The sequence below is a fragment of the Panthera leo genome, chromosome B3 (genome assembly GCF_018350215.1).
Source record: "Panthera leo isolate Ple1 chromosome B3, P.leo_Ple1_pat1.1, whole genome shotgun sequence".
Taxonomy (NCBI): domain Eukaryota; kingdom Metazoa; phylum Chordata; class Mammalia; order Carnivora; family Felidae; genus Panthera; species Panthera leo.
Window position 1 is genome coordinate 8,379,503 of NC_056684.1, and position 25,995 is coordinate 8,405,497.

Sequence of the window (25,995 nt, forward strand, 5' to 3'; positions counted from 1 at the left end):
ATTCTGAATATTATATCTCCAACGGAAGCAACTTTTATTACCTTAAACGAGTGGCTGAGCCAATGTTGCAAGTTTAAATTCTGAGCTCCTAAGCAAATAACTCAAAAAACACACTCTTGCACTTTGCTAGCTTCCAAATAAACTCATCTCCGGTCGAGAGGTTCCTCACCTGCTTTGGGAATCCATTTTGCAGCAATCAGTCTGGGCAGTATGCTGGTATCCCGTTCGTATCTAATGGCCACACATGCAGAATTATGCTGTAAATACAATGATTTTCAATGGACAGGAGAGATTGACCACTGACAGGAATCCAAGGGGAATATTTCTATGACATAAAAAAAAAAAATTATCAATGAGTTTTTATGTGTTCTCAGAACCTAGACTTTTACTTCCCAAACAAACATAAATTCAGCCGTTGGCTACACAGTGCCCCTGTTTTTCTCCCATTTATGCTCTATTTGTAAATAATAGGAGTTGCCTTTACAATTCCACATTCTGAATGGATCAACACACTAAGGCTTTCTTTTTCATTCATATTCGGTCCAAAGGAGTCAATATGGGACTCAGCCCATGCTCTAGGCCAACCATTCAGGGACTCAGGCTGCTCTTATCTGGTAGCCCTTCTTCAAAACACAGCTCAGCGTTTCCCAGTTATAACCCAGCTGGCAGATGGGAGAGAGGAGACACATGGGGAAGACACACTTAGGTACAACTTTTATTATTTAACTGTAAACAAATCACTTTCACTCACTCTCCCTTGGCAAGAACTGCTCACATGGTCTCTCTCACCTGTAAGGGAGTCACATAGTTTGCCTCGAGAGGAAGAGGAAATGTGTTTGCTAGACACCTCGCTGGGCTCGGCCACGTTTTCTAGGCTTTGCCTCTGTTTGATCTGTTCTTTTCCATTTTCTTCCACCCTCACCAAAGAAATCTATCATGGGAAGATGATGATCCAAATGTTTTTTTCTTTATGACTTCCATTATTCCCCTTTATGAAGGTAACACAGACTCAAGTTTCAGATTGAACAGACATCATTCCGAGTGTACCACGCTACAAGAAATGGCCATCTACCTTAGGCCATTTAACGAAGAAGCAAACATTATAATCTAAGTTTTAAGATGAGAAATCTGAGGCCCAGGAATTGACGAGCCATTTACAGAAGGTAATTTATGGAGTTAGCTTTCCAATTTGTTCCCGAGATGGATTTACTAATACATCTAACTCAGCCGATTCTTTTACCAGCAAACATTTCATTTTGTTGTTTTATTTTGTACCCAGTTATTTTCTTAATCCCTTTCTCGTTTGCACTCCTTCTTCCAACTTCTTATCTAGTTATCTCTAAACAAAACACCTCACTCTGTGTATCCCTATTCATGCCTGTTGTGAATGAGAATAGTACTAGCAATATATTTGTATCAAGAAAAAGTCTGTTGTTTTGTAAAGAAATTAGAAGTAACAATATATGGTTAGTGGTAGCAATTTTTAAAACTCTTATGAAAGCCCAGCATCCTCACAAATTTTCCGTTACAGCTGACTTTCTTGAGGAAATAATTTAGTTAAGCAATTTATTTTTCTCTTATGGGGGTTTATTTCGTTGTTGTTGTCTAATATGTATCATTTCTAGTGTCTGGCATTCTGTTAGTTTCATTACAAATGTATAGCATTTCAGCTGCATTATTGTTACCTATATTTCTAGCTAGCCTAAGAACCTCTCAGCAATGTAAAACATTGCCTTCCTGGAAAAAATGAGTAGGAAAAGAAATTTCTTGCAACAGATTTTGAAAACAAAATTGGACACCATCTCTGTGGCTCTTTTTGGAATTCTTTCTATAACTTCATTAGCCAACTGATTCTTAGGCAACACTAGAGAGTTCAAACTGATTTTCTACCTCCCCTAGAGTATTATTTCTGTATATCACAACTTAGACCCTGTTAACATTATTTCATCTTCTCTTGTATTTTGGAGGCCAGTTTCACCTGTGTTACCTAAAGCTCAATCCCCTATCTTATTCCTGACACATGGAACCAGGACTCACAGAGGTCTCTCTTTCCTTTTTTCCTATTCCCATTTTCATAGGATCTAGTTCAGGTTTTGGAATCTTGGCTCTGTGTGGTAGTGGGCAGGCTGGGCTAATTTCTCTCAACTTCTGCTTTTTCTATGTCTTTGCAATGTAGAGTCATGCCTATATGCCAACCAAAGCCATACCTTGCAGAATGGTTGTTAAGGCAAAAGGAGGTTCTGTGCATCAGGCAGCTCTCTTCCAAGGTCCAGTACAGAGATGACACTCCACAAACATGACCATTCTGTATTCATTATCTATTGCTATATAATGGATTATAATAAATTTAGTGGCTTAAAGCAATGCACACTTATTATCTCATACTTGCTGTGGATCAGAGTCTGGGCATGACTGATTTGAGTCTTCTATTTCAGAGTTTCCAAAAGGCTATAATTAAGGTATTGGTCTGGTCTGGAATCTTATCTAAAGGCACAACGGGGAAAGAATTCATTTCTAGGCTGATGTGGTTGTTGGCAGAATTCATTCTTCAAGGGCTGTTGGACTAATGGCCTCAGTTCCTAGATGACTGTTAGACAGAGGCAGCCCTTAATTCCTTGCCTCTTCAAGATGGCAGTTTGCTTTATTAAAGGTAGCATGGGGGACAGTCAATAAAGAGACTCTGCTAGCAATATGGAACTTACAATCTCTTATAACCATTCACTAAGGTGAGATCCCACCATCTTTGCTATTTTCTATTATTTGAAATCAAGTCACTAGGCTGGCTTATGCTTAGGTGGGGGGGGGGGGGATCAAACACAGCATACATATCAGGAAGTGGAGACCATTAAGCACCATCTTGAAGCTGTCCAACATACTTCACAATCATATTTCCCCTAAACTTTAGCTTCTGCTATGGCTTCGCCAGTATATCGCGTATTTAGTATATAAAAAGATATGAAATATGTTTCCTGTCATTTACAAAACTCATAGTGAAGGAGTTTATATTCATTCTTCCATTAAGCCTCTTTTACAAAAGAAGCAGAGATATTAAAAGAATGGACTTTCCAAACACGCTCAATGGCTTTCTGTGTGATTTAATGATCCGGCATGGGGAACCCGTGAAGAAGAAAATCCAGCAAGTCAATCAATCATAAAATCAGAGACTCCAGGCCTGGAGGACACAGCCTATCAACCGATCAATCAATACCTATTGTGCACTTGCTGTTTTCAAAACCTTTGCTAATTGCCAAAGTCCAGAGTCTGAAGGGGGAGAAGAAATACCACAATTGAAAAGGAGCTTGATAAATTAAAGCTGAAAATTAATTTAGCCCTCAATTATTTTGATATATAAACAAATGTTGAAGCCAGCTCCTTAGAGGCAGGGGAAAATGAAGGAGAGGATACTGCAGGGAGAGATGGAAAAAAACCGGCAAAACTGAAAGAATGCTGGGAAGAGAGGGCATTGCCAGGAGGCCACAGGGACCCAGCGACTCTAATTAGGGAAGTTGGCCAAGCATTTGGTTCTCTGTATGGAAATGAGAGGGAGGCATACACAGTTAGACTCTGGAGTGCCATGGGACCAGGAAATATGATTACACCACATACAAATCATTTAAGTTCAGAAGAAGGTTAGAGGAAGAGGGGCTAGGTTCATTCAGAGATGCATAATTGAACAAATACAAATCAAAACAGCAAGCAAGAAAAAAATCAGCCATGGAATTCTTTTTTTGTTTCTTTATATTTTTGTTTTCAACTGCAGCTCTATAGAGAGGGTAAGATCAGGATTTTCAAAAAACAAGTTTAATAATGGATTTTCTGTACATGCCTTTCTTAAATAATTCTGGAAGCTAAATATACACTGAAGCATTAAGAGAGAATAAAAAGAAATATTCAGTGTTTACAAGTTTGGGTGTGTTTTATTTTTAATAGTGCTGAACTCAAAGTTTCCTCATTCTGGTTTATGTGAAAGTCAAAAAGTGTCAGCAGTGTCATTAGTATTGGATTTTAAATGATTTTATCAGTCAAAACCATGCATTAGGCTTTCAAGTAAAAGATGGCAGATTAATCCAATGTACTTATTTTTCCTCTACTTTAAAACCTATTGAAGTGACAGCACATGTTTAATAAAAGAAATGAAAACCAGCAATTTGACTCCTAGGTATACTCCTAAAAGAAACTCATACATATGTTCAGAGAAAGACGTATGATACTAAGTTCATATCGGCCTTATTCATATAATCCCAAACTGAACACTATCTAAATGCCCAGCAACAGTAGAAAGTATAGGCAAAGGGGTAATAATTTCATGTTGATAACATGTGCAACTATGAGAACAAATGAAGTAAATACATGTAACAGTATGGGGAAATCTCCAAATATGAGGCTGAAGTTCCTTGAAGACACAAAATATATAATATAGGAACCTGCTTGAATAAAGCATTCAAACAGACAAAACTAATATGGTGTCAGGAAGCGGATGCCATGGGCGAGGCGAGAGCTAGTCATGATACACGCACAGAAGGAAGGTTTCTGAGGTATCTGTTAAGTATCTTTTTCTTAACTTGTGAGCTGGTTATACAAGTGCACTCTTTCTACAAATTAATCAAGTTGGGACCCCTGGATGGCTCAGTCGGTTAAACGTCCAACTTGGGCTCAGGTCATGATGTAGCGGTTCATGAGTTCGAGCCCCGCCTTGGGCTCTGGGCTGACATCTCAGAGCCTGGAACCTGCTTTGGATTCTGTGTCTCCCCCTCTCTCTTCCCCTCCCATGCTCACACTCTGTCTCTGTCTCTCTCTCAAAAACTGAATAGAGCATTTTTAAAAAATTAAAAATTAATCGAGTTATATGCTTATATGAAGGTTTACGTATGTGTATGTTTTATTAACAAATTAGGTATGTTAACAAATGAATAAATACATAATCATTAGCAGGGCTGGAAAGATGGGAGGGGTGCCGTCAGCCTATGTGGCCCTTGTAGCATTTGTAAGAGATGGAAAGCTGATGGAAAGACCAGAAGAGACGATAAAATACCTGGGAGCTGAGAAAATTGCTAACACATGCAGGTGAAGGAGAGAATCTTTAAAAAGTGATTTTTTTTTTCCATCAGAGTTCAGAATAATCTCAAGATGACAAGCAGTGGTGTCATACAAACAGAACCTGGGGGCTTGAGAAAATGTCCTGCTACCGAGACTGAACAAGGCAGATTCTCGTTCACAAATATGTAAAGATGACTGAGAATTCTCAAATATGCGAGGCAATCCACCTCTGTGAGAGAAAGCATTGAACCAAACACAGAAAATTCGAACACAAGGCGGGGCGGGGGGGGGGGGAACTGTTAACATTGAAAAAGGAAAGCTTAATGTAGCAAGGTACTATTCATATAGTCGGAAACATTCCTGGCAACGCGCAGTCTTTCAGGTCAGGGAAATTTCTTCTATTACGTCTTCACATACTTTTCCTCTCTGTTCTTTCCTTGTGGAAATCCTATGGAGAATGTTCTGAAATTTTATTTTTGTTTATATATATATATATATATATATATATATATATATATATATAATTTTTTAACATTTATTTATTTTTGAAAGAAAGAGAGAGAGAATGTGAGCGAGGAGGGGCAAAGAGAGAGGGAGACAGAGAATCCCAAGCAGGTTCTGTGCTGTCAGCATGGAGCCCTGTGGGGGGGGGGGGGGGCTCCAACTCACAAATTATGAGACCATGACTTGCGCCAAAGTCAAGCGCGGGATGCTGAACCGACTGAGCCCCCCTGGGGAATCCTTGCTTTTGTTTTAAACACGGTCTATGTCTCCTACAAGCCTTCTGCTTCAGGAGCTTCACAGGGGCAATGTTGGATCTGTTTGGCTATGAATTGTGGTCTCATTGACATGAGTGGGCACATTATCCTCTGTAGGCCTCAGTGTCTTCATCTTTAAAGCAAAACATAATACGGGGATTATGGTATGGACTAAAGAAAATATGTAACAAAGTCTTCATCCTAACAACAAACATAAAGCTACCTTTCCACCAAAATATTAACTTTGTGCTAGGTAAACACGGGTTTGTTTTTTTTTTAATTTTTTTTTATTTTAACGTTTATTTATTTTTGAGACAGACAGAGACAGAGCCATGAACGGGGGGGGGGGTGTCAGAGAGAGAGAGAGAGGGAGACACAGAATCTGAAACAGGCTCCAGGCTCTGAGCTGTCAGCACAGAGCCTGACGCGGGGCTTGGACTCACAAACCGCGAGATCATGACCTGAGCCGAAGTCTGACGCTTAACCGACTAAGCCACCCAGGCGCCCCGGTAAACACTGGTTTAAAAAAGAAAGTTTAGGGGAGCCTGGGGTGGCTTAGCTGGTTAAGCACCTGACTTTGGCTCAGGTCATGATCTCATGGTTCGTGTGTTCGAGCCTCGCGTCAGGCTCTGTGCTGACAGCTCGGAGCCTGGAGCCTGCTTCGGATTCTGTGTCCCTCTCTCTCTGCCCCTTCCCCACTCATGCTGTTTCTTTTGCTCTTAAAAATAAACATTAAAAAAAAAAAGTTTATTGTATCCTACTTTCCTTTTCATCTGGTAACAAATTTTCATTTCACCTGACAACATCAGTCGTTTCTGAGCATTACTGAGGCAAAGAAAGAAAACAAAGTTCAGTATGGCATGGACATTATGTTGTAACGTCAGCTTGCAAGGTGACTGATTGGAATATTTAGATGGATTCTTGGAAAATGTTTTGATGACATAAAATATAACAGAGTGCACATGCTATTTGAATATAACTTTGTTAGCATATCTTCTCTAATCACTTTTCTTTTTGCTCATTTAATTCTTTAAATTATTCTTTTCTAATTTTTTTTTAAGTAGGCTCCACACCCAGCATGGGGCTTGAACTCACGACTCAGATCAAGACCTGAACTGAGATCAAGAATTGGAGGCCCCCCAATTCTTCAAATTATTCTCTGGTGAAGATACACACTGATCCATTGCCTAGAAATACATGTTTCACTTCCTCAGGGGCTGGAAAGTCTTTAAAGTCATGAGTATGACCTCAACAACTACCGACCGTTTCAGACTTAACTCTTTCCATGGCTTGAGGTAGAACCGTATGGCAGATGGCATCTCGTTCTTTTATCTCTCTTTTCTATTTTTAATTGAATTAAATTAAATGCGTATTTACTACCTCCTTCATTGTTTAGGATTTTCAATATTGTTCAAGTGAAATTTGGTGCCCCAAATTCCTAAATACCATCTTAGTTCTAAAGCTAGGTCACCAGAAAGCAATCTAATCCACTATTTTTCATGTAGAGAACAAGTTTCAGCTTCTCACACAAAATTCCCATCTGACTGCTTTGATGCAGCAAACTTCCTCCATTGGAGGTCTCCACAGGCCCCATCTTTAGTTTCAGAACTAAACTAAACTCTCTCTCTTTGAGAGAGAGAGACAGAGAGACAGAGTGTGATTAGGGGAGGAGCAGAGAAAGAGGGAGACACAGAATCTGAAGCAGGCTCCAGGCTCTGAGCTGTCAGCACAGAGCCTGACACGAGGCTCGAACTCACGAACCGTGAGATCAGGACCTAAACTAAAGTAGGGTGTTTAAACGACTGAGCCACCCAAGCACCCCTGGAACCCATAGAACCTTTGAGTTCATGTAGATCTCATGTTAGGATCAGTATCTCAAAATTTTCTTCTCACACCCACTTCCCCAGAGGAATCTGATTTTTCTTAATGTTGCCCAGTAAAGGAGGGTCTAAAAAGTCACCTCTCAAAGGCAGACCAGTGCTAATAAAATGGTTTAAAAAGAAAGCATACAAAGAAGAGGATATGATATTTGGAGTGGAGATTCTTTCAGAGTCTGGCTGCAGGCATAAGCAATTGTTTGGATTCAGATCCTAACGTGTGTGTGTGTGTGTGTGTGTGTGTGTGTGTGTGCGCGTGTGTGTGTTTCCTCCAAATTTTCATTGATGAATACCATATGTAGAGAAAAGTGTATGTAGCACAATCATAACTGTAAAGCTCCCTGAACAAATTGAGCATGCCCATGTAACAAGCAGCCAAATTAAAAAGAAATAGTATACCAGCTCTGTCCTTAGAAACTCCCCCCATGGCTGCCTTCAAGCGACCACATCCAGCCAATGCAGGGGCTTCTCCTGTTGGCTGTGGAAGAACCGGCAGGTTTGCTTCTGAAACTTTGTTCCCTTGCCTCCCAACAACAAGGCTTGGGAAAATTTGGTTTAACCTGTTCATCTTCCTCATCTGCCATGTGGAGGAGTTTAATAGCAGTGTTATAGCCTGGGGTGTGGTTGATGCTCAATAAGGATTCGGAATATAGATCTAAAAGAAAACAGGAGTTGCTATACAAAATGTCTTGGAATAAATTGTGACTCAGAGGAGAGAAAATACCAACCTGGCTACTTAGGAACGTTTGTATCCAGTGAACTATGATCATCCACATTTCTAATTAACGCCCATTTATTCTACTTCTTCTTTGTATTACAGTTAGGGCACAGTGTTGATATTTTGAAGCTACCTGTGCAGACTGTTACATCGCTTTTGCTTTTTGTCTCAGGATAATAAAAAAAATTATAAATGTTCGCCATTAAAAAGGGTGTTTATCCTTACTGGGGTGAGGACAACTTCTCTATTTAAATTGTTCCACCCACTCGCTGTGCTGGGAACACGTTCAGAATGTTCACGCCTCTTTGCATGTCTCAAGCCAATCCTTCCATTTGAAATGATCACCTGGAAGGAAACCATGACTTGATAATAACCGATTTGAAAAAAAAAAAAAAAGCCAGGAACAGAAGTTGTCCTGAAATGTGTCAGACGGCCATTGTACAGTATTTAGCAGTTTAGACATGGTTCAAGCTGTTGTTGATATTGGAAAGGCTTGGAACTAGAGATGATGGTGAAAATCACTGCATAGAGCACAAAAGGAGGCAAGCCTGGTTGGCAAGGAATATTCAAACACAGGCAGGCAGCAGCCCTGTCCCCGTGGCGATCTGGCCGTTCGTGGCAGTACACCCTGGATGAAGGAAGTGACAAGCCAAGTGCAGTGTCAACACCTGCCCAGTAGACTGGACTTTAGTAAAGGGTGATAGTTGCTGTGGATTCTGGTCATTGGGACATAAATCTAACAACACATCCAGTCCTGTGTTCAGCACAGTAAGCTAAACTGTGATTTGCTGCAGGATGAGAGTGAAAGGCAGAAGATTTCAGGTTGAATGGGAATCCATTTTTGCATTAACCAAACATTTGCTGAGTATCTACCAGGTCCCTGGTAGAGAGAAGATGCAGGAGAAAACAAAGATGACAGTCTTGGCCTACACCCAGCTAGTAGGATCTTTTCAGTTAAGATTTAATTCTGGGGAACCTGGGTGGCTCAGTTGGTTAAGCGTCCAACTTTGGCTCAGGTCATGATCTCACGGTTTGTGAGTTCAAGCCTCACATCAGGCTCTGTGCTGACAGCTCGAAACCTGGAGCCTGCTTCAGATTCTGTGCTTCCCTCTCTCTCTCTCTGCCCCTCCCCAGCTTGTGCTCTGTCTTTCTCTCTCTCAAAAACAAATAAACATAAAAAAAAAAAAAAAAAAAAAAAAGATTTAATTCCAAGAGTGCCGAGCCAGGTAAGGCTGAGACTGGGATTCTGGATGTCCTTGATGATTAATGAAAGATTGATACTGACCAGAACTCAAGGAGAAACCATAAGTAGACAAAGTTGGGAGTTCAAGGCAGAGAATTGATGCAGATCTAAACAGGCTTGTGTCCTCATCCCTCTGTCTATATAGAGCATATGCAGTATTCACCATCAAATTCAAATCTTAGTTTCTTTCCAAAGTCCTCTCTGGTCTCTGGTCTCTCAGTGAAAAGTCATTTTTCCTTCCTCTGAAATTATGTCTTTTTGACTAGGTCATTCTTATGGAATATGCCCTTACATTGCCTTTGTCTTTCATTATATGTGTGCATTTTACCTTGCTAATCTTACTGTAAACTACAAATCAGAGGCCATTTATTATAATACTATTTGCCCCCAAGTTTCCTAATATAGTTCTCTATTCATAACCTATTTCCATAAAAATTTGAGCTATGTTCAGCTGGAGCACAAATGTCTGGGTTTGTCTGTTCCACATTCTGATCTAGTCCTTGCAGACCATTTAGACTTGATTTTTCAGCCCACTCACCAGATCTCCCCAAGTCTTACAAATTGTGAGTACACACCCAAATTCAGAGATGTGGCTACCTAATATATGCTGCTTAGGATTTTGAAAAATTCTCAACCTTTATATACAATGTATATATTGCATCATATGCTAGATAACATATAATCACTTAAAACATGTAATATTGCATATAACTATATGTGTTATAAATCTACATCATATAAGTATATAAGATAAATGTATACATATGTGTGTACATATGTATGGACATATTTGGTATATTTACATATAACGCATGTACATATTATATGCATACCTATCTACAAATAAGTATATATATATGTTTGTGTATACACATAGAATATTTTTATACACATGTACATTTCATATACCTAAAATATTTTCTTCTGTATTTACTGCTATTTTATTCTCTCTTAAACTCAAGTTCCCTAAGCATTTGGAAAATCATTTAAAAAAAAAAAAACTAAAGATAAATCTGAGATGAACAAAAAATACCTAAGGGATCTGGAGGACTTCACTCTTGGGGAAATGATAGAAATGACCAAGTGTGCGTAAGCAGGTAGGACGCTGAGGGAATTTCAGGAGCCTGTGATTGACAGTTTTCTGCAAGAAATAAAACGTGGTCTTTGGTGCCATCACACTAGCAATGCACAGAGCTTCATTTGAAGAAGAAGGAGGTGGAGGAAGAGGAAGAAGAGGAGGAAAGGGGTTTTCTATCATTCAGCCAAGAACATTCAGATTCAGCTTTCATTTTAAATAATAATCATTCTGTGTAAACAGAGCAGGAGGATACAGCAAGAATCTCAGCTTCTCTACTTCTTTGTCTACCTTCTGTCTATTACAGAAAAGCTCACCGTGACTCTCAGACTCAGGAAAACTAGGTATCCCTTTTAAAATATTGATTAACAGTAACAATAGAATACATGTTATAATTCTACTCCTCTTCCATTAGCTTCAATAAGGGGATCTTCTTGTATTCTTTCCAAGAGTGGAAATTTCTATCCTAAGCAACACATCTTTAATAACAATTAAAGCTTCTTTGGCCCTCCCCACTGGGGCCTCAGGCAACGGGTAAACCTCCCCCCATTGAGTTCTTGTATGTCAGCTTGTGGCCTGGGACACTTCCCTAGTGCTATCTTTAGAGGTAGAACTTGTTTGTTGTTTCTGGGCCACCAGTCTATCCCCTGACCCTTTTAAAACATGAACAGGTGGGGGTGAGGGGGACGCCTGAGTGGCTCAGTCTGTTAAACATCTGACTTCAGCCCAGGTCATGATCTCACAGTTCATGAGTTCATGAATTTGAGCCCCGTGTTGGGCTCTGTGCTGCCAGCTGGGAGCCTGGAGCCTGCTTAGGATTCTGTGTCTCCCTTTCTCTCTGCTTCTCCCCAGCTCACGCTCTGTCTTTTTCTGTCTCTCTCTCTCTCTCAAAAATAAATAAAACATTAAAAAATAAAATAAATAAAACACAAACAGGTATTTCACCTCCCTGTACCTCAATTTCTTAATTGCTTTTAAATCAGAAATTAAAGCAATGATAGCAGTTACCCTCTGAAATTGTTAGGAGTGAATGAAATGTGTATGTATTTACATAGCCCTTAGCAGAGTACCTGGAAAATACTAGTGTTATAAAAGTATTTGCTATTTTTAGGGACATTCAGTATATGCACAGAATCCACACCTTTTTTCCTTACCCAAGTAACCTTCCTCTGTCATCTGTAGTCTTGCATCAACTTCTTAACTTCCTGCTTGCTTCTACTTCTGACCTCTTACATTTTCCCCATCTTGCACAAAGGAAGTAGAGTACTGTATTAAAGATTAAGTCACACTCCAAGTCTCCAGTGTTTTCTCTACTTCAGGAAAACAGCCTAGTTCTGACCATGGTGAAGACCTTATGAGGAAGCATCTGATTATTCAGAACCTACATAATTTGACATTCTGCTGCTTCTTTGACTTTATCCACTACCACTCATACTGTTACTACTCCCTCCCCTAGTCACAATGACCAGCCGGTCCTCTGTGTTTCTGCTGCGGGGCCCTGACACTGCCCATTACACTGCCCATTACCGTTGCCTGGAAAGCTCTTCCTGCATATATACACACAGTTCATTTTCTTACTCCCTTCTAGTCTCTGTTGAGATGTCATTTTTATCAGACAGGACATTCATAATTTTTTTTAATGTTTATTTTTGAGAGAGAGACAGAGTGAGGGGAGGGAGGAGCAGAGAGAGAGGGAGACACAGAATCTGAAGCAGGCTCCAGGATCTGAGCTGTCAGCCTGACGTGGGGCTGGAACCCACGGACCTCAAGATCATGACCTGAGTGGAGGTTGGACGCTCAACGGACTGAGCCACCCAGGCCCTCCATCAGACAGGACATCATAAACATCTGCTTCAAAATGGAGAGCTAAGGGTGGAATGCTGTGGTTTGAATGTTTGTACCCTCCACCCCCAAATGTAAATATTAAATGTCCACTATTTGAGGACACAGCAAAGAAGACTCCACTCCGGACCAAGATAAGGGTCTTCACCAGAATGAGACCGCACTGGTGCTTTGAGTTTGGACTTCCCAAATTCCAGAACTGTGAGAAATATCCTTTCTATTCTTTATCCACTTCCGGTCTGGTATTTTGTTACATCAGCCTAAATGGGCTTAAGACAAGCACCTACCAATCTCTACCTTGTTTCATTTGTGTTTAAAACACTTATTGCCAAATGTCATCTTATATATTTGTGTGCTTGTTTCGTTTTGCTTTCTTCTAATAATGAAGGCTTTAATCATCACTCTTTCTTTCTTCATTGTTGTGTACTTACTCCCAGATCATAGCAAAAATACCTGACACAATGAAGACAATGAGTGATTGCCGAGAGGAGAATCAAATTCAACATTGATTTAATTTTAGAAAACCTTTTAATGGTTGCTCACATTAACAGATTAAGGGGGAGATCCTTATGATATTTCTTCAATAGAAGGGAAAAATTGATAAAATTTAGCATCTATTTGTAATAATAGTAAAACTCTCTTCAAACTTGGACTCTATAGAAGGAAAGTCTCTATCCTAATAAAGATTATCTATCAAAAACTCATTAGACTTTACAATAAACACTTAGAAGCACTGCTTTTAAATCAGAAACAAGCAAAAAAAAAAAATAGCTATCACTTTTATTCAATATTCTATTGGAAGTCTTTACCAGTAAAGTAAGAAAAAAAGTAAGCAAATAAATCCTGATCATAAGGGAGAATATTAATAATATATACATAAAAGAAGCCTGGGGCTGTCAACAGTTAATTTACTGAAATTAAGAATTTAAAAACTATTTAAAAAAAGAATTTAAAAAGTACAGTTAGGTTTCTGGATGTAAGACCAAAATAAAAAGTAAGGTGGTTTTTTTTTCACCCCAAAGTTTTCTTATAACTCTTTTTTTTTTTAATTTTAAATTTATTTATTTAAATTCAAGTTAGCTAAAGCATAGTGTAGTATTGTTTCGGGAGAGAACCCAGTGATTCATCATTTACATACAAAACCCAGTGCTCATCTTAACAGGTGCCCTCCTTAATGCCCATCACCCATTTAGTCCATCCCCCACACACACCTCCCCTCTAGCAACCCCCAGTTTTTCCTCTGTATTGAAGAGTCTCTTATGGTTTGCCTCCCTCTGTTTTTATCTCATTTTTCTTTCTGTTCCTCTATGTTCATCTGTTGTGTTTCTTATACACCCTCAATACACAATTACAAAATGTAATTTGAACATGCCACTTGCATTCCCGAAATGTTAGAAACAATAACCTTGGGACAAGTCTAACAACAAAGATACATGGACAAAATGATAAATCCTTATTTAATGGTGTTAAGGAAGGCAAAAGTAAATGATTTTTAATAGGTTTGCTCTATATTATAAGAACTTAATTCTCTCCAAATTAATCTATACAATTTAATGCCATTACAGCCTAGAGCAGATATGAACAGGCATTTCAAAGACAAATAAAAATCTAGACTCAGGGGCGCCTGGGTGGCTCAGTCGGTTAAGCGTCCGACTTCAGCTCAGGTCATGATCTCGCGGTCCGTGAGTTCGAGCCCCGCGTCGGGCTCTGGGCTGATGGCTCAGAGCCTGGAGCCTGCTTCGGATTCTGTGTCTCCCTCTCTCTCTGCCCCTCCCCCGTTCATGCTCTGTCTCTCTCTGTCTCAAAAATAAATAAACGTTAAAAAAAAAAAAATTAAAAAAAAAAAAAAAATCCAGACTCAGCAAAAAAAAATTACCAGCAAATGTTGGTGTTTGTTTACCAAGAAATAAAACCACAAAGGGATACCAGTTTGCATGAACTACACTGCAGAAAACAAACAAACAAACAAACACCCCAAACTTTAAAAGGCACATGATCCTAAGAGTTTGTATGCATATGACACATTAATCAGGTCATCTCGTTACACTTGTGTGAATGTAAATTAGTGCAACCACTTTGGAAACAAATTATCATCCTCTTGTAAAGCTGGAAAGGCTTTGCTGGTGTTTGTTGTTGGGCTTATCATTTATTTCCTGTCTCTTAGTCCAGTCCTAGTTTATGGTACTTATAAAAGTATAAATATCGAAATCAATGGAACAGAATGGGGAGTCCAGAAATAGATTCAAACATATATGGTCGACTGATTTTCATAAAATATATTGAGGTAATAGAGGAAATGAAAGTGTTTTTCTTTTTAAGCAAATAGTGTTGAAACAATTGATGTCCATATAGAAAAAAAAAATGAACTTCAACGGGTACCTCACATTGCATGTAAAAATGAACTCAAAATGAAACACAAGACTAAAGGTCAAAGCTAAACCTATAGAGCTTCTAGATAGAAACTTAGGAAGAAATTTTTATACAACACCGACAGCATTAACCATAAAATAAGGAGTTAAGTTGGACTACATTTAGGTTAAAAGCATTTCCTTTTGGAAAGACACCACTAGTAAAACTATAGGTAAACCATAGAATAGGACAGAGTATTGGGAAAACACATAACTGATAAAAAATTACATCCAAGAAAAAAATTCTTAAAAACCCAAATAAGAACACGAAAAATTGAATAAATCTGAGTTAAACAAGCCTACTACATGAACCCACCTAAGTATTTACCCAAAACGAATGAAAATAGATACCTACACAAAGACTTGTACTTAAATATTCCTAAAGGCTTTATTGACAATACGAAAAAATAAGATGCGATCCAAATACCCATCTCCTAGAGAATGGATGAACACAATGTGGCAAAATCAATCTATGCTATGGAATAGTATGTCACAATAAAAGTCGTAAACTCCTAAACCAGGTAACAACTGGATGAATCTCCATGGGTGAATCACGATGCTGAGTGAAAGAATCAGATATAAAAATGGTATGTTTCCATTTCTATAAAATCTGAAAGATGCAAACTAATGTATTTTGACAGAAGACAGATCAGCTCTTGCTTGTGATTGGTCAGGATTGGAGGCAAGGATGGATTGCCAAGGGGAAAGAAAACTTTTCAGGGTGATGGAAATGGTCCATATATTTATGATGGTGGTGGTTTAATAGGTCAAAACTCATCCCATGTGCATTTTAAATGGATGCTGTTATTGTATATAAATTTTACTTCAATGAATTTAATAAAAATGACATCATTAAGAAGATTAAAAGGCATGCCACTGACTGGAAAAACTATGTCTAATATATATAAGAATATACATTAAAAACATATATGTATGATATATAATATGTATGTGCCATATATATACACACAAAACTCTTGTATCCAGAATATATGAAGAACACTTTTAACTCAATAATAAAAATAGAACCTAATCTGAAAAAAAGGACAAATGATGTCAGTAGACACATAACAAGGAAAATAAGGAATGACCAATAAGCACAAGAAAAGATGCTCAACAGCATTCGTCCTCAAGGAAAGCAAATTAAGATCACAGTAGCTAAAATTTTAAAAAAAGAAAAAAGAAACTAAACTTACCTAGTGGATAGAGATTAATGGAAGCATAGTGGTGTGAACGTAACATAATGCAAACACTTTGAAAATGTTGAGTTAAACATAGACTTTACATACACCAGTTACATACGGTAAGTTTTACATATAACACAAAAATTTCTCTTCTGTATATACATCCAAGAGAAATAACAACATACACCTGCACAAAGCATATACTCATGCTTGTACATAAATATTTATAGTAAATATATTAATAATGGCTAAAAATAATAGAAACAACTCAACTGTCCATCAGCAGGAGAGTGGGTATGCAAATTATGGTGTACAATGACATGCAAGTTAGAACTAAAAAGGAACTACCTACTTATACATGAAACAACATGGATAAATCTCAAAAACACCATGCTGGCAAAAGAAGCCAGAGACACCAAGTATATAAATATAATGTAAGATTATATTTACATGAAAGTTTAGAACACTCAAAAAAAAATCTATGACAGCTTATCTTGGTTATTTGAGGGCACAGAGTTAGGAGTGGGGCTATTATTTGCAAAAGAACACACAGGAACGTTTGGGGATAATGAACATGCTCTCTATCTTGATTATGGGACTATACACTTGTTAAAGCATACCCAACCCTACGCTTAAATTTGTGTGCATTTTATTGTATGCAACTATGTCTTAATTAAATGGAATTTTAAAAACTCACAAGTGTGGTTAACATAAGAAAGAGTAAAGGGCATCCAGGAGGCTTCAAAGGCATTGGTGATATTTTTATTATCAGATGATATGCTGTGTATTCAGCACAAGGTTTTTTTTTTTTTAATATTTTAAGCCTTCTATATGTACACCATATCTGTACTTTGTATGGATGAAATACTTCATAATAAAAAAATAAATTAGCTGTGATCTGGGAGATGATAGTGGCCATGTGTATAACTGACAAATATTAATATACTGACTATATTAAAAATTCCTGAAAATCAATAAGAAAAGATAAACAATCCAATAAAAATTGGGCAAGATCTATGAGAAGGAAATTCAATGAGGAGGAAAGATGAAGGTCAATATACATATAAAAAGAAGCTCCACTCAATAATAGAGAAATGAAAATTAAAACCATAAGACACCTATGATCACAATCAGAATATCACTGATTAAAAGGTATGATAATAGTACATTCTAATGAGGGATAGGAATTTAAACTGGTAGAACCACCTTGGAAATCAAATTTCAAGTCAAGTTGAGAAAGGAGCATATTCTGATCTAGAGAAACTCCCACAGATACTCAAAGATATGTATAAATGTTCCTATCAGCAATGTTAACAATGATGAAACAGGAAAAGGGGAAAGAGGAGGAGGAGGAGGAAAGGAGGAGGAGGAGGTGGAAGAGGAGTAGGAGGAGGAGGAGGTGGAAGAGGAGGAGGAGGAGGAGGAGGAGGAGGAGGAGGAGGAGGAGGAGGAGGAGAAGAAGAAGAAGAAGAAGAAGAAGAAGAAGAAGAAGAAGAAGAAGAAGAAGAAGAAGAAGAAGAAGAAAACAAGCTAAATGTCCATCAGCACTATACTTACAATGGAATACTATAACAAAATAAAACAAATATGAATATGTGCAAATTTCAAATCATAGTGTTGGGTGAAAATATTGAAATATTGTTCTATACTTATGAGTGTATACCATATATATTATATATATACATATATATGTATATATACACACATATATATACATATATACACACACACATATATACACATATATATACACACATATATATACACATATATATACATACATATGTATATATATGTATAAAGTTGAAAACCATCCTAAACATTTCAGGATTGTATACCTATATAATTACGAAGAAATTCTTAGCAATGATAAACTTAGTGATAACATGAAGACAGTATCTTTTCCTAGTTAGGGAAGGATAAGAAGAATGTAATCAACACAAGGTTGATTCAACACAGGTGGCTTCAATCTTTTAGTGATAATTATTTCTTAAGCTGAACATTCATGATATGAGTGTTCGTTATGAAGGAAATAGAAGATGTAGGGAGTTGTCTGGTCTCAGGAGCAGTCTTTTGATGGATAAGATGTGATTAAATTCTGCTTCTCTGACACAACTCAGTTGAGATAGCTCTACAAGACTAATGGTTTGGAATGATAATGGATTCTGATTTCTTCCAAGACCACTTTAGTTTTCCAGGGCACAGAAACTGGTCTTCTTAAGATACAGGTATAATATATGAGGATTCAAGTAGAAAGCTATTATATCAAGTAGAGATGATCATTTCAAGTTCACAAAAGTGCGGCTACACAAAAAGTTTCATCAATATCCTCCATTTGTGTGCTTAATAACACAGGAGCAATATTCATGACAAAAGTTTACATCATAACTATGTAAAGAACACTTACAAATCATAGAAAGAAAACTGATACCAACAAGATACATGGACAAAGCCCATGAACAAAATATTCAGAAAACAGACAAAAAGAGCCAAAAACCTATACAAACATTTCTTATAAGAAACTAACAAATTGAAAATTAAGCAAAAAGGCAGCTTTTCTGTCCATCAAACAAGCAAATGTGAAAAAACAATGACAAATGATAATATTGCATAGAATGCAGTAAGAACGACATTGTCCAATGCAGCTTCAGAAAATGAAAATTAATAAGATCTTTCTGGAAAGCACATTGTTAAGATAAATTAATGCTTCTAAAATATTCATGTGTTCTGGACAAGTAATTAATATTGTGGAATATACTCTAAGGAGATAGTAAGATGTGTTGGCAAGGGTTTATTTGCTTTTGAATATAACTTACCTGTTATATGCTCTTAAAAATTCTGGATATATTTGAATAAAATGTTGAGGGAAAATGCGGAAGAGAGCTAGGTGTTAATGAACAAAGAAATTCAAAAAGGGCTCCCTCTTTGCAGTTAAATACTCAAAAAGAAATGGAGAATGCATATTAATGAAAAAAGTTTTTTGAAGCATTATTTATAATATTTAATAATTACATAAATCTTAAATATTCATCAGGAAAAATAATTATAATTATAGAGTCATGTTTTAAAAATAGTATGTAATGTAATTTTGCATTTTAAAATCATATGAAAAGCCAGGGGGATGAGTAAGCATACAAAATATTTAACGAAAAAGCATAATGCAAGACCTTGTGTCTCTATATGGTACCCATGTTATATAGCATGTGGATGGTGGGATAGATATTTGTTCTCATATGAAAGAAATAAAAGAGACATGCTTTCTAAACGAATTACTCTGATGTCTCTGTTTCATTTGACAATTTAGGAGAGAAATTTGTGACCACAGAGGAGACATGGAAGTTGCTTTATAAATATTGCCAGAGGTTTAGACTTCAGGGGGAACCTGCCTTAGTTGGATTTTCTGGGTCACTCCCCCTCACAATTTTTGCAGCTTCTTTGCAGTATAAAACTGACTTTGATATCCATACGCCCAGCAACTAATGCAGTTTTCTGGAATGCTCCCCCAGGTGGCAAAACTCCCCCTTCAAATGGCCCATTAAATATAGTTTAAAATCACAATAGCACAGAAAAAAAGGAATCAGCCTGCAGCTCTATAACTCCTGGCCACCCCCTATAAACAGGTGGTTAAATTCTTGTACCAACCAATTCCTCAAAGCGTATTGGCTAAAATGCCATTTCTGGTTTAAGACTAAGATCTTACTGAGTCGAGCACCTCTAGGAAGGTAAAAGATTCAAGATGTGAAGTAAAGACAGTTAACATAGTAAAGGTTTCTTACTTTAAAAAAAATTTTTAACGTTTATTATTGAGAGACAGAGAGACATAGAGTGTGAGCAGGGGATGGGGTAGAGAGAGGGGGAGACAAAGAATCTGAAGCAGGCTCCAGGTGCCTAGCTGTCAGCACAGAGCCCAACGCGGGGCTCGATCTAACAAACTGTGAGATCATGACCGGAGCCAAAGTTGGTTGCCTAACCAACTAAGCCATCCTGGCACCCCAAAGGTTTCTTACTTTTAAGAAACCCCTTCCAGGTCTTTGGTCCCAACAATTTTTCAAGCAGTATTTGAGGATCTGTTCATTAGGGGAGACAAAGGGGAAAGAAAAGTGAGAAATTACTCTTAGCTGTTGTTTTTTTTTTCTTTTAATGTTTATTTTTGAGAGAGAGAGACAGAGTGTGAACAGGGGAGGAGCAGAGAAACAGGGAGACACAGAATCAGAATCAGGCCCCAGGCCGTCAGCACAGAGCCCAAACTCACAAACCACGAGATCATGACCTGAGCCAAAGTTAGACGCTCAACCAACTGAGCCACCCAGGTGCCCCTACTCTTAGCTGTTAAAAACAGGCTCTTAAGGGATCCAAGCAAAAATGCCTTAGTGGCGATCTCTGACCGCACGGGATGGGAGAGGGGGAAAGAAAGATGTGTGTGGGACGGAGGTGGGAGATCCTTCATTGCAAGATTGTTTCAAGTTCTTCAAGAAGGTGCCTCCATGTTGGTTATGATTATTGGCTCCCTTGCCTGTGAGTTTGCAGATAATCGTGAATACACAATTACTCTCAATTGCCTCATATGTTAATATAGTAAGATGACTTTGTAATTTGAGGAAATTTGTGGAAAAGTGTGTGCTTCACAATTGTGGATACTCTTATTGTCCTATTCAGAAGTGAGGCACACTTGTATTTCTGTTCACACCTTGAACATCGCCCTGCAATTTCTACATTGTCACAATGGATTTTCTTAAAGAGAGGCCTATGCTTTATGGTTTATATTTTAATTGCTCAGATAGATATGTCTTAGTATTTTAAAAGTTCAAGGACAAATGGCCAAAATTTACAGAAATTGTAATTGAAATGGCAGATTAGATAAAAGTAACACTGAACAATTCAAGGAAGATTTGACTACTTGGTGTTTCATGCCAATAAACACTTGGTGTTCCTGCCAATAAACAGGAAAAAGTTTTTTCTGAAGTAGTGTCTGTGTCAATTCCAGAATGTTCTACACAGTTTTCATGTGAATGTGAAACCAAGAACTCATTAGATTATTTCTGTCAGCCTTCTGCTTTAATTCTCTACTTCTTGTGGGTCCCCATTACTGAGTCCATTGGTCTACACAAGTTCATATTTGTCTCTAAGAAAAAAATAGGTTGAAGACTGGAAGCATGAAGAGACATGGTGTCCCTTATCGTTATTGTGATTTTAGGTAACCAGCAAGCAGTGACCCCAAACTAACCACTGAGCCCTTCCGGCTGCCTGGGCCTGAGCTTGACCCTTCAGTATTCTGCTGTGATCATGGGAGTTTCAGGGACTACATGACTCTGCTCCTCCAGCTGGGATCCATTCTGGGATCAGTCTGGTTTCTGAGTTACCACTGTTTGTTTAAGGAGTACTTCTTGTATTATCTTGCTGTAGGGACTGGACTTGGTCCTTAAATCCTCAGTCTGGAAAATCAGGCTCTGCAGCTCATAGCCACTTCCCAGAAGCTTGTCTCAATTCCTCATTGCTAAGTTTGTCCTGTCTTCTACATTTAGGACTGAATAAATACATATAAAAATTGTTGTGAATATTGCATAATGTATAGAATCGTCGCATCACTATGCTACGCACCTGAAACTAATATGACATTATATATCAACTCTACTTAAATAAGCAACGTTTAAAAAAAAAATTATGTGTTGGGACACCTGGGTGGGATTCTTTCTCTCTTCTCTCTCTGCCCCACACCATGCTCGATATCCCTCTCTCTCTTTCTTTCCCCAAAGAAACAAATAAAGTTAAAAAAAAAAAAAAACTATATGTTAAAAGTGGCACATCAAGAAAAAATTGATTGTTGTCTAAGTCGTATTGAGATACATACACTGAAGGACTCCATAAAAATCTGCTTTTTGTTCCTTTTGCTGCTTCTCTTCTTGCTAGGACCTGCACGTCCACTTTACACATGCCTCAGAATGCAAAAAGTCCTCATTGTAAGGACCAAGGAGGTAATGATTTCTCTAGAATAGATAACGACTGAGAAAGGCCCAGGTGAGAACGAAAGGACCAATCCACCATATGCATATCCCAGTCCACCAGCGCTAGATGCCTCGGCACCAAGAACCGCTGGCTCCAAGGAATAAGACTTGGGCCCTCGTTTTTGTTCTAACTTGTTCTTGGATGCCTCAGAGGACAGGTGCACCAGACTGCAATCCTCAGAAGAAACCCCCAGGTCCCAAACAAAGACAAGACTCAATCCTCTCCTTTCTGAGTATTCCAGCCACACTGTCTCTACCTGCATTCTTTCTATACCTTCAATAAACTCTGCTTTCACCTCCTACTGGCTCATGTTTAGATTTCTCTTCTCCATGCAGCCAAGGACCCTCTTGTCTGGTCCTATGGGACCCCCTCTCAGCCTGTGCTATCAATATTTGATGGAACAACCAGAAATTTATTTGAAAAACATATGGAAAAAAGTTAGTTCATAATGTATAGCAACCGAAACATAAAATCTTTATTAAGATGTGAAGAACACACACACACACACACACACACACCCTATAAATAACAAGAAAATAACAAAAGAAGATATAACTGTCAATGTATTAAAATATGTGTCACTATATAACAAATCAGTAAATTAAAATCAAAAGGGATCAACCAGCTGAGAAAATATAAAATGCTTCAAATGAAGTAGAAGATCATTAAAATATATGTTTTAATATTTATACATTTCTGAGAAAAAAAAAAAAAACCTCAGGGAAGAAGAGCAACAGAAGGGGGCGCCAACTTCGGCTCAGGTAATCATCTTACTGCTTGTGAGTTCGAGCCCCACATCAGGCTCTCTGCTGACAGCTCAGAGCCTGGAGCCTGCTTCAGATTCTGTGCCTCCCTCTCTCTCTCTGCCCCTCTCCCACTCACGTTCTGTCTCTCAATCTCTCAAAAATAAATAGACTTAAAAAAAAAGAAAAGCAAAAGATATGTACAAAAATATGAAAAAATATGATCTTTATAAATAATATGTCACATATATAGAAAATTCAAGATATAATGCATGAACAAAATAAGATGATTATAAATATGCATATATGAGTATAAATACATATTTGCATGTATTTGTGTTTATGTGTAAATTCAACCTTCTTTGTAATCAAGAGATACAAATTAAAATAAAGTACAAAATTTTGTCTATCAACTTGAAAGAGTTTGATAAGAAGAATAGAAATAATATTCTTGAGATCAGTGTGACTAGATATTCTTACATCTTGCTAGTGTGAGAAAGCTTTGGAATCATTTTCCTTTTAAAAACAATTTAGCAATATGTATCAAAATATTAGACTAAATAATTCCATGTTCAGAAATTTATCCTAAGAGCGGGGCATGAGAAAATTAGCAAAACAACTGATTATTCCACAACTGTTTACTATAAAATATTTAAAATAACCTAAATGCCAACAATAAGCTTTTAGTTAAATAAATTGAGATATTTGACAAAAAGCCACAAGACTACTTAACTATTAAAAATGATTTTGGTGAGGGGCGCCTGGGTGCCTCAGTCGGTTAAGCATCCAACTTCGGCTCAAGTCATAATCTCATAGTCTGTGACTTTGAGCCCCGAGTCTGGCTTTGTGCAGACAGCTCAGAGCCTGGAGCCTGCTTTGGATTCTGTGTCTCTGTCTTTCTCTGCCCTTCCCCTGCTGGTGCTCTGTCTCTCTGTCTCTATCTCTCTCTCAAAAATAAATAAACATTAAAAAATTTTATTTTGGTGAATAACAAGTTATGACCTTGGAAAATTTTCATGGTATCAATAAGTTATAAAACAGGCATATGGGGGTGCCTGAGTCGCTCAGTTGGTTATGCCTCTGACTTCCGCTCACGTCATGATCTCACAGTTCATGAGTTCGAGCCCCACTTCGGACTCTGTGCTGATAGCTTGGGGCCTAGAGTCTGTTTCAGATTCTGTGTCTCCCTCTCTCTCTCTGCCCCTCCCCTGCTCGCTCTATTAAAAACAAATAAACATCTGGGGCGCCTGGGTGGCTCAGTCGGTTAAGTGTCCAGCTTCGGCTCAGGTCATGATCTCGTGGTCTGTGAGTTCGAGCCCCATGTCGGGCTCTGTGCTGACAGCTCAGAGCCTGGAGCCTGTTTCAGATTCTTTGTCTCCCTCTCTCTCTGACCCTCCCCCGTTCATGCTCTGTCTCTCTCTGTCTCAAAAATAAATAAACGTTAAAAAGAAATTTAAAAAAAAATAAACATCTAAATTTTTTTTAAAAAAGCAGGCTTATGAACAATGAGTGCCCAATAATCCAATTAAATACATATATATCTGCATATATATATATATATATGAATTCATATATATATATATGAATGAACATCTGCATTCATATGATTGGAAGGATTGTAATAACATACTTTATTAATATATTAATAAATGATAAATTAATAAATTAATAAATTATAATAATTAACCTTACATGATATAAATATCTTTGTCCTACTTATAATTTTATGTTTTCATCTTTTTCTACACTAAATTCACATAACTACTATAATAATAAAATATATTTTACAATTGTAAAGCATGTGTTTCCTTTGCTCATTTACTAAGCTATTCCTTAACACATGCAGCAATTATTAGTGAACAGCTGCAGACCTTTTATTAGGTACTGAAGGTACCAGGTAACACTGCCTCTGCCATGGGGCTTGTAGGCTGTTGGATCGCCAGCCAAACAATGATGCAGAAATGTCCCTGATTCCGAACACATCAGATATATGGGAAAAGAACTGATGTGTTCTTGAGAACTTATAACAGGGATCTGATTTGGTATGGAGTCTCAGAGGATGGTTCTCTGAGGTAGTGACTGGGTACCTACCAGAGAGGACGGGTTAGGATGGGTAGAGAGGATGGGTTAACTAAACAAAAAGGTAAAGAAAGGTGGTCTCAGCCAGAGGGGCATGATTTCCCATACTCCTTTTTCATGTGTGGAGAGCACGGTGCATCAGAGAAACTACAAAAATGGTGCCGTTGAAGATGGAGAACAATGGTAATATTTAGAGATGGGGTCCAAGTTGTACTGATGAGGTTTTTGGGGTGATGGTGGGGTCTGGATCCAACAGCCAAGAAAGAATTCTTGAGATATCTTGGGAGCAAAAAAAAAAAAAAAGGTGACTTTATTAAAGCATGGGGACAGGACCCATGGACAGAAAGAGCTGCACTGGGGTTGTGAGGAAGGACTGGTTTTATATATATATATATATATATATATATATATATATATATATATATACACACACACACACACACACACATACACACACCCCAACATATACATACATACATACATACATACATACATATATACATACATATATACATACATTTGGGAGGTGGGGAAGTCAAGAGGAAGTTTCCCAAGACATTTTCCTCTACTAAAGAAGACTCACAGGATACTGGAGGCCTAGCTGTTGTCAAGCTAAGGTTGTTTTTCCCTCTAGCAAAGCATTAACATTAAGATAGTAGGGATTTCCTGCAGAAACTTTTACACAGCTGGCCTCAAGTAGTTGTCAATGGGCTGCAGGTTATAAGGAAATGTAATTCCATCTGCCATTTCCTTCTGCCTTTGTTTCCCACATCAATACCCCAAGATACACTGTGTTTGTACCTTAAACACAATGGGAAGCCATTTGGGACTTTTATCCCACTGCTCTGGTCAGAAGCTCCTTGGGAGGGTGGTCCTGTTTCTAGAGCCTCAGAGCTAATAAGAAATGCTACCCAATGAACTCTACGAACCACTTCTCAAGACCTTATTCCCCTGCTAAAACTCCCCAACACCATGAAAAATGACATTTTTTTCTCCATAAAAAAAAAAATGTTCTGTTTCATATCTCT

The 25,995-nt window shown here is 37.9% G+C and overlaps 1 protein-coding gene across 3 annotated transcripts in view; it reads right to left on the bottom strand.

Moving 5' to 3' along the window:
* Positions 1 to 255: 255 nt before the first annotated feature.
* AGBL1 (AGBL carboxypeptidase 1) overlaps positions 256 to 25,995 on the bottom strand; it is a 774,608-nt gene continuing 748,868 nt past the window's right edge. For all 3 annotated transcript variants that reach the window (XM_042941057.1, XM_042941055.1, XM_042941056.1), the window contains one exon: positions 256 to 325. The gene's annotated coding sequence lies outside the window, so the exon portion shown is untranslated. The remainder of the gene's footprint in view (positions 326 to 25,995) is intronic.